This window comes from Mercenaria mercenaria, chromosome 6 (genome assembly GCF_021730395.1).
Source record: "Mercenaria mercenaria strain notata chromosome 6, MADL_Memer_1, whole genome shotgun sequence".
Classification (NCBI taxonomy): Eukaryota; Metazoa; Mollusca; class Bivalvia; order Venerida; family Veneridae; genus Mercenaria; species Mercenaria mercenaria.
In genome coordinates this window covers 11,185,997-11,196,602 of record NC_069366.1, presented here as the reverse complement: position 1 = coordinate 11,196,602, position 10,606 = coordinate 11,185,997, and the positions used below count along the sequence as shown (strand labels likewise).

At 34.6% G+C, this 10,606-nt stretch overlaps 1 long non-coding RNA gene across 1 annotated transcript; it reads right to left on the bottom strand.

Annotated features, from left to right (window-relative positions):
* Nucleotides 1-225: 225 nt before the first annotated feature.
* On the bottom strand, nucleotides 226-6,897 carry LOC123551347 (uncharacterized). Its single transcript, XR_008371257.1, has 4 exons — nucleotides 6,774-6,897; nucleotides 4,008-4,146; nucleotides 3,243-3,332; nucleotides 226-2,896 (listed from the first exon to the last, which is right to left on the bottom strand). It is a non-coding gene; the product is annotated as an uncharacterized LOC123551347 (long non-coding RNA).
* Nucleotides 6,898-10,606: the final 3,709 nt, after the last annotated feature.

Sequence of the window (10,606 nt, the reverse complement as noted above, 5' to 3'; positions counted from 1 at the left end):
TGAAAGGTGTTTTGACGTCTTCTGCAGTGTTGGAACTACATATTTTTCACAACTTTGGAAAGATGTATTTTTTACATTTGAATGACATCTTTTCTCAATGTTGTTTCGTCTAAAAGCACAAAAAAACCCAACAGTCTATGGTTTTAAACAAAAGTGTACTGAATAATAGAATAGTCACAAGACGTATCATAACATACTGGGTCTAGTAAGAAAACATACTAAATATGATTTAACTGAAATGTTTTTATTAAAAAGTACATATACCATTCAATCAAAAATAAATTTTGTTGATGCATGTAATCTGTAAAAAGAGCTGTTCAGGCACAGCAACAGTCAATCGACTATTCAATAGCTTTTTAACAAAATATTTCATCAATGAATACAACGATAAACACTTGTGGAAATGGGCAACCATTTTGCTTGAATGTAATAAAGTGTCATAGCATATAAAAACAAGAGCTGTCATAGAAGCAGCATGTTTAACTATTTTAAAACTTGATACTAAGTGAAGAAACATTATCTTGAATTCTAGCATAAAACTGCTGTTATTGTCACTTTTCGGGGGTGTCTTAACAGGAGAGAAAACGTGTATTAACAGAGAGATTCTCGCGCTCACATGCTGTTGTAACACCTTTTTATTTATGCGCGTTCCGTGGCAAAGCGTAAACGTATTACGGCCCCAAAACGAATAATTCAAAAGGAAATGACGTGAACGTGATAAAACAAACTTTACCGCGCATTTCATGGGAATTTAATGACGTTGAGGGACAATTTATTCATTTACTTGGTTTTGCGTTTTATGCCAGAATAGCGTTAGCGCATGTTATTTTCTTGTTATAACATCTACAGAATCCCTCGGGAATCATTGGTACCTGGCTTGGGTACCAACCAATCCCTCGGGATTCTGGAGATGTTGTAGCACGAAAAACATGCGTTATCCCTACACATTACTTTATGTTTGAACAAAAAGCATTGAATAATAGCCATAAATGAGTGAAACTGCCTAAAATTCCTTTAAATAATTCAAGAAATACTGGTTCGATACCACACTTCGGTCTGTGAAATCTGATCTTAGATGCTGACAGAAAACAAGTAGGATAGCTCTGCATATAGTTTGTACAGTCTAGCTAAAATCTTAAAGTTACTCACCCACAGTTTGGGTGAAATTTTTCAACATCTTCCTTTCAAAAAGTTTAGCAGAGAATGTGTATTTAACACAGAAATGTGATCTAAAACGGTTGAGAATAAAATTTAGATATTGGTAAAAATGCAACAGGAATGTAAATTTTCTGCAATATTTCAAATTTAGTATACTACATTCTGCACAAGATTTATTGTTATTTAATGGAATATCTTGCTTAATCATTCCAATAAGTTTGACTGAACCAATTTCCAACTCCAAAAAAGACCATAATTTATCCAAACTCGTTGACAGAGTTATCTGCTCTTGCCTACAGATGGAAATCATGATAGTAAGTAAGTAAGTGTTCAAAGTTTCAAAGCCATATGTCAAACAGTTTTGACAAACACGTACTTGTACGCAAACTGAACCAATTTCTAAGTACAAAAAGGCCATAATTCAGCCAAAATAGTTGACAGAGTTATGAACACTTACTTACAGATGGCGATCATATAATAAACAAGTGTTCAAAGTTTCAAAGCCACACATCAAACAGTTTTCACAAAACATGGACTGGTAAGAAATTGTACCAATTTCCAAGTCCAAAAAGAGTCATAATTTAGCCAAAATACTTGTAAGAGTTATGTACTCTTACCTACAGATACAGACTATGGTATAATAATAATCAAGTGATAAAAGTTTCAATGTCATATGTCAAACAGTTTACACAAAATATGAACTAGTAGGAAATAAAAGGTACCCTAATTCAGCAAAAGTCCTTGATAGAGTTATGTGCCCTTGCCTAAAATTGGATATGGTGATGATAACAAGTGTTGAAAGTTTCAAACCTTTATCCCCGAAGGTTTTGCCAAAATGTAAACTGGTACCAAAAACTTAACCAAGGTGTGACGCAAAGCTAATGCCGTATCGAGTAGGATAGCTATTCTTATAGTTCAAATAGTAAAGTTATAAAGGTCCAATTGCGGCGTCTTTTATGCAGTTTCCGAAAATGATTTTAATAAAAAATCTTGCAAAAAAGTTCTATGTAGAACAATCTAAACAAAATACATTTTTTTCATATATAACTTTCAGCCAGGTCATTTAATATTGATTTATGTGACAAATTATTTTAATTATTCTCAAAATCACTACAAATGGATAAAGTCTGCCCATCACTTAGCTTGAGACAACATTAACCTTAACCAACAAATTCTTGATTTTGCCTTGATAATGAGTAATCTAATCCATTCACAAAAATATTAAGAATAAATAAAGTAAAGTTTAAGTGTAATGGACTGGCAAAACAATGAACAAACAACTGCAAATTTTTGAAAAACAATTCATTGTGCAAACTTTTTTTCTCGAGATACTATTTGAAATATCTTCACCTTGTAGAATTTTAAATTATCTGAAAAAAATTCCAATAACACTGTGCATCCAGAAAATGAATTGGATAAAAGTTCTTCAGTTTTGTATACAACAAAAAATCAAACTTAACTTGCACTGTTTTCACACATTTCATGTATATCACTTTTCAGCTACATTTAGAATTTACTGAAAGATTCATTTTGTAAGTAGAACTGTTTTGCATTTAACACATTTTAAATTCAAATGTTTGTGTTTTAGAGCAGATTACACAGTATGTAAGTCATGATTTCTGCTATTTCACTATTTCAGATTTCCTTTTGAACTGGATTTCTATCTGATAGTGCATATATCAGTCACAGGCACTTCTCCCACTCCTAGCTCCCCTTCCTGGTCCTATGTCTACGCAGGCTGAAAATATACATTTTAACACACATGTAAACTTAAACGTTTTGTTAAAAACTAGAAGATGATCACACATATTAGAATTATGTATAAAGTTAAATGTATGGTAAGGTGACGGTGTATCATTTTTAATGCATGACATACTAATTTCTTTACTTTATCACAAAGTTTATACGGTAATACAGTGGGTGGGATAGCGCCGATGTCGTGAATTCATTTCGGACATACTGAGTTTTCAAAATTTCTGGAGCCCTGAATACATTGGACTGGTTCATTCAAATGCTAGAATTTCTATTCTTACTAACAACATTCTCATGTAAGTATGATCAAATATCATTTCTTAAATATTTACCCTTCAAGATCGAAAACAATGTTGTCCTTTCTTCTCCCAGTTTGCTTTTCCTCTGATGTTAACATGGTCATTAGTTTCATTGTCATCAACCTGTGAAACAGAATGAATTTGGTGATAAAAAGTTAATAAAAAAGGTACAATTTGAATCTATATCACTAAAAATTAAATCAATAAGACAAGTATGCCAAGGAGTAGAGTGTTGAGCCCGCCAGCTGTCAAGTGGACCTTGGACCTAGGGGCCTGGTTCTTGCGCACGACACTCCGTCTCATAATGGTAAACATTCATGCCAAGTTACATCAAAATCCCACCATGCATGAAGAAGAACTGCTCTGGACAAACTTCAGTATGACCGTAGGCCTCTTAACTGTGACCTTGACCTTTGAGACAGGAACATGGGGTTTACGCATGGCACACCTTCTCACTTAGGTAAACATTCATACCAAATATAAACAAGATTGGTTCATGCATGTATAAGTTATGGTCCGGACAAAATCAGACAGACACAAGCACATACATCGAAAGTGGCGACTATATCGAGCTCACCGTAAGTGGGTTCAACAAAAACTTGACACAAGACAAATACAACTCTTGCATAATTATTATTTTTCATTCTCTTAAAGTATTCTTCTAAATTTAAAACATGCACAAAAATGCTCGTGAAACACGATTCAGATGAGTTTCAGTTAAGTTCACGCATATTTTATTCAAGAGGAAGTAAAAAACAGGTAATAAATTTATGGAAACTTTATTCCAATATTACTTACTTATCAAACACCATGATATCCTTGTACAGCTAGAAATTGTGCCACTGGCCCATGAGTAAGTGTTGTATATAAGCAGAAGATAAAGATTCTATTCACAGTCCCTCATAGATGTTCTTCCAACAGCAGACAACATGGAAACCTGTCAACAGCAAAAAATTTCAAATTAGAGCTACTTTGTAATAATCTACATTTTAAGCACACACAACAGTAGTACACCCATGCATAAAATAAATTTTGAGAATTTACTGTCTTGCATTTTAGATGTAAACAACCTTGAATCAGTTTCACAACTAGTTTACGGTAAACCTTTAGCCTACTAGCAACAAGTGATTCTGCCTTTGCCATCAGTGCAAACCAAGATCAGCCTGCACATCTGTGCAGGCAGATCATGGTCTGCACTGTTCGCTATTCAGTCAGTAAATTTTCAGTGAACACCCCTTCGAAAAACAGATGGTACTGTCCAAACTGAACGATGGATCAGTTCATTTTAGAAACTTAGCAGGGTAAAGGTTAATGAAAACTTATGCCTGACTAAACTCAGACATACCAAAGTCTTTGTAAAACAGATCCTAGGTTTCTAGGTTTTCTGCACGAGGCATATATGTTACTAGTCAAAATAATTCGCCGTTCAGATTGTTTTATATTTGTGACGGGCAATCTAAACGTCAAAACTTTGAAGGACCAAAATAATGGAATATAAATCACAGTACACAGTCATGTAAAGTTATTGGTTTTGCGTTTTCGCATATTTGCATGTAGAGACACGGTAAACTTTGTGTACAGTACATACATACATTTAAACTATCACCAGAAAATAAGTAATTTTGGATAATATTTGATAATTTTGGCATAAATCATTGAGAAATTGAATCCCCGTTCAATACATGTAAGTTTATTTGAATTTAAGACTAATGTTTGAAAATAATCGGCATTTAAACCTATAGCATGTAAAGCGTTGGCAGCGATGAAAATTTCATCGGAAATTGCTTCAACTATTTTGGTCTTTCGAGTGTTTGACGCAAGTGGGGATACTGCCCATATGAAAAGAATTATCCCAACATTTCCTAGGATCGCATCAAATTAGTTGGACTATTATGTTACTTCTGAAGAGAATCATCAGGCATCAAACGAATGTGAAGCAGTATAATAAATTATATTATATGGAGATGTCCAAATACAACGTAACAGGATATTTCGGGACAGTGTGATAACTTGACTGTCGCTGTCTCAACATGTCTAAACTTATTTGGCACGATTTCTTTCAGGAAATCTCTAAAACATGTGACGTCACGCAATGGCTTTGACTACAAACAAAATGTAAAAACTGTTGATTTTATGTTAGTCAATATGGTGACAGCGACAAGTAAGCATAGTTCCGGCTATATTTCTGTTGCCTTTAGATAATGGATGGCACTTCTGTTAAATTTTCTTGTTGTATGGTGGATGGCGTATGAATGCATTGCACGTTATTATGCAGAAGGGGGGATGGGCAGGGACTTTTTTCATATACAGACTTTTGGTGGCTTGATAGAATTTTGATCAGAATTGATAAAAAAAAAATATTTATAGAATCTGTGTTTTAAGATTATTGATGCAGTTAGAAAAACATCACTGTTTACAAAAAAAAAAAACATGGACGTCTAGCCGCTCACTGTCTTATCAGTTCTAAAAATAGAAACTACAACGGATTTGTTTACAAACACCATCTAGTCTAGTCCTATATCATGACCCGCATAAAATTAGTTTGACTACCACACCCCTAGCCGCTTCCAACAAGTAATGCTGTTTGGTGACAGATATCAACATACAAATGGCATGTAACTGTTAGACACTAAGCATACGTGAATTTATAAACTAAAAACCCTTTGTCAAAACCTTTATAATTTATGGAAATTTCTAACTATTTTTTGCACTGTAAACAGTAAAAGACTGCAAAATGTTGACAGTCTGATCTTCATCGCATGCAAGATATTTTAAGTAAGTCCATTTCTAGCCTAAAATGCATAATTATTAATTTATCCTCATGCAGCACAACAATGTCAACATACAAATTACCGGTAATAGGCCTACCGCGAAAATATATGACAATATATCGTCAAGAGTCCTTGATTCAACACTGTCCTTGAGTCAACACCCATGCTGTTTTATTGTTTTCTTTCTTCTTTTCTTATCAAACTTTTGGAGAAAGATGTATAGAGGAAACAAATAATATTTTTTGTAAAAAGTCTGGAATATGTGTCTTGGCTGTTGATTTTGAACTCATTTCTAAGAATTTCTTCATTTTTTTAAGAAATTGCTAATTTATTTTAACCAGTCTTGATTACAAGTCAGCATTTTTAAGAACACTTGTGAAAATTACATAAATGTTTCGTGTTTTTAAAGACAATGTATTTAGTTTTGATTTTATGATATTGAAACATCAGAGCATTACCCTATGTACACAGAGTGAATGGACATATTGAGGGGTGTTGACTCAAGGACACCTTTTTTTGTGTACAAAAAATCACCCCCGCATAGTAGTTGTCATTTTACTCGACTATCACTGCACAGAATTTAATAAAAATTTGCCTGGAGGATGACTACATGTTCCAGTTTATGAAAGTATCAAAACATAAAATATTTCATGAGCTTGTGTTGGAAAAACAAACATTTATCCTTAGGGTGTTGACTCATGGGCACTGGTGGATAAGTTATAGCTATAACTTCAACAGTTTTAAAAACGTCATGACAAAAAATAACTGCTGTAAAAACTAACAACATACTTACAGGTGGAGAAGCCATGATTTGACATATAATCTGTACAGGGCGCATTTTAAATACTTCCACGAATTTTAAAAACTCCGATCAACAACATGAACGAGGGCAAAAAGGCACGTGAGCTAGACCTGTTTTGATTGGTCAATTTCGAACACATGTCGGAAATCATGGGACGGAACTCTTTCGAGTTAATGTTAGATGGTTAATGTTACTAACCTCACGACATGACGAATAGCGCTAAACGACAAATATGCAATAAAGTATTCACGCAATGAAATTATTTTTGCAGCTTGAAATAGTTTAAAGTTTCAGTAAATCTAATGACGTTGTTCCAACGTTTTTACAACGTCGGAATAGCGATGTCGGATTTTGGTCGCTGTAAAGCCGTTGGAACAACGTCGGAATTAGCGACGTCGGATTTGGTCGCTGTAAAGCCGTTGGAACAACGTCGGGATAGCGACGTCGGACTTTGGTCGGTGTAAAGTCGTTGGAACAACGTCTGATTCTGGTCACCGACGTCGCGACCCCAGAACAACTATAAAAAGACGTCTTTGCGACGTCGTGTGTTTGCTGGGGTTGTTCTTATTTTTCATTAATAATATGTTTACATATGTGTTGACTGATACATTAGAGGTTTTTAGTGTAGATCAATTACAAATGTTTCTTTGTTATTGATTGATGACTGTTTTATTTTCATATACTATTGAGAATTCACAAAACTTGTTAAATAAGATGATTGCCTATTGTAATTTTAGATAAAAAGTACGGGTAGATTTCCTGGAAGCACATAGCACCGCACCCCCAAACACAGCTATAAAGCCATGCATAATGTAAATCATAGGGAAACTGCGAACACAGATAAAATTGTTGTAATGCTTTGTAAATAGGCAATAAGATCTGAAAATGTTGATATATTTTACGACAATCAAAAGTTGCAAATTGCTAAAACGTTTACATATCTATGAGTAACTATTTGTTTTCTTATGGTCGTTATTTCCAGGCATAGAAAGCATTATAAAATCAAACACCTCACTTAAAGGCACTCGCTACAGTTTTTCCGGACGGGTCGATATTTACCCCAACACCGTGCCAATTTGGTTGTGTTTTTAATCAAGTAGCTCACTGCAGAGTTGGTGCGGTCTTCTGCGCATGCCCGGAAGTTATTATCTAATGTCGCGTACGGCAAAAATTCGCAAATTATTGTATGTTCGCATGCATTTAATGTACAAAATGTATAATATACTGACTAAAGGTTAGGGTAAGTATCACCATGGTTACAGAATATATACATTCAAAGTACTTTTAGTTCAAATTGCTTCAATCCGACATAAACTGGAGTCTGTTATTTATACCAGCGCTCAAACTCTGCATCGAGTCACAGCTGTTTCTAATCCCGTACCGTACCAGTACCGTACATTCGTAAACTATATATTTTGTTAAAAAATAGGGCGGAAACTTTTATCGTTCAATGCCATCAAAATGCTTCAGAAACACCTTAAAATCCGCTTATTAAGAAACCTGCCGTTTGATGATTTTATATATATATTTCTAAGTTATTTGCTCAAACACTGAAAGAGTATTTCGTACCAACCTGCGTTGTATAAATGCCCGCCATACCCCACCTCGTTGTAATTTGATTTAAGCGAAATCTAATATGGTGACCTATCAATTTTCTTTTTGTTTTAGACTAGGTAGACATAACCAAAGGTATGTGCAGAGTTTGATTAAATTCTGTCAGGTGAAACTCGATAAAATAGCAGAAGTACAAACTTAAAACTGACAAAAATATGCAAAAATAGCCCTTGGGTCTGCTGAACAAGTATTCCTTTCTTTACAAAATCATGTTCTTCTGATTACTCTGAGAATGTTTCAAATAGATATATTGTTTTTCGTTATAAAAATGCTTAGATAATCAAATTTATGCTGATTATTTTACTGAAATATATTTTAGGATTACAGAAATTTTGAAAAATGTTTAAAATAGCACCATATCTAGGGGCAAATTAAATTGAAACAAAGCTGGTGACCTAGTATTTTTATTTCATTTTTCAATACATCATAACATGATCTTTTAATACAAAACATTTCATTAAAATCTAATATTGAGAAAAAATTATGAAACTGTAGCGAGCGTCCTTAAACCGGTGTATTCACTAAATACGTTATTCAATACAGCCAAATAAACTAAAACAGTTTTCGGGAAAGAGTTTCTAAAAAGGCTTAATATTAGCTTACAACTCGATCCCTTGCTTTTGTAAAATGTATTGTAATCACATGCTATTTGTTGAATAAAATATTGTTTAAACCAAATTGTTTGATTCTATGCTTTAACCTAGGTTAAATTATGGCTTGGAAATATGTGGTCTACACAAAGCACCAGAGTGTATTGAGCGAGTGTATATGGAATTTATGTAGCAGATGATAGGTATAAAACGACAACGATATCAATAGTGGGTTTAATCTAGGCACTGATGCATATATTACAGTGTATCAAAAACAATCACATTCGTTTAGATGTGATATAATAATATACATTTTGTAGTTACAAGAAAAATCAGTACTAATTAATTCAAATGTGACTGCATATAGGCAAAACAAATACAAAGAGTTTTAGCAGCTCGTTAAGCAGCAAACGATATTTCTAAACGTATGTGAGCTAAACTATAGCATAGATAACAAAATTGAGAAAAAATGCAGCTCCCTTTATATACTGTAAAATAGTGATGGAAAGAAGCTGTTTGGATCAGCTATGCATGATTTTATAAAATGAAAGGAACTATATGTCGTGTATATAGTACCTTTGTGCAAACAATATATGCCTCTGGTTAATTTAGGCATAACTGTGTTGTTATATTTTCTGGTCCTTCGGGATTATTGATTTCAATTCATTTAGATTTGAAGATTGAATACTGCTTAAGCCGGTGCTAGGGGGCGTGGGCTGTGTTGCATTTTCCATTACTGCTCGTGAAACGACTCAATCAAACCGAGTCTGCAATTTTCACTGTTTGCCTTGTTCTCGGTGCTTCCGAGGGATCTACTTTCCAGATTTTATTTGATGCCATTGGTCTTGCAATTTATATCGTTTCAGTTGAGAAATATTTCTGATGTGTTACAATTCAGACCATTGAAACGCATTCACACTTTATGGCTATATCGAAAATATTATTGACTTAGTGTTGTTATATTTTCTAGTCATCCAGGACCACTGAGAACATTCAATTTTACTTATAATTAATATAATTCCACTTAAGCCGATGCTATGAAGCGTGGGATATGATGCAAGTATCATTACACCTGATGAACAGACTCAGTCAAACCAAGTGTCATATCTGTACTTGATCGCGTTTCATAAACGGACACCGTCAAGTCGAGTTTCCTATGCTGTACTTGATTGAATCTGATGAACAGACTCAGTCAAACCGCGTCTCCTATGCTGTACTTGGTTGCGTCTGATGAACACACTCAGTCAAACCGCGTCTCCTATGCTGAACTTGGTTGCGTCTGATGAACACACTCAGTCAAACCGAGTCTCCTATGCTGTACTTGGTTGCGTCTGATGAACACACTCAGTCAAACCGCGTCTCCTATGCTGAACTTGGTTGCGTCTGATGAACACACTCAGTCAAACCGCGTCTCCTATGCTGTACTTGGTTGCGTCTGATGAACACACTCAGTCAAACCGCGTCTCCTATGCTGTACTTGGTTGCGTCTGATGAACACACTCAGTCAAACCGAGTCTCCTATGCTGTACTTGGTTGCGTCTGATGAACACACTCAGTCAAACCGAGTCTCCTATGCTGTACCTGTACTTGGTTGCGTCTGATAGACAGACTCAGTCAAAC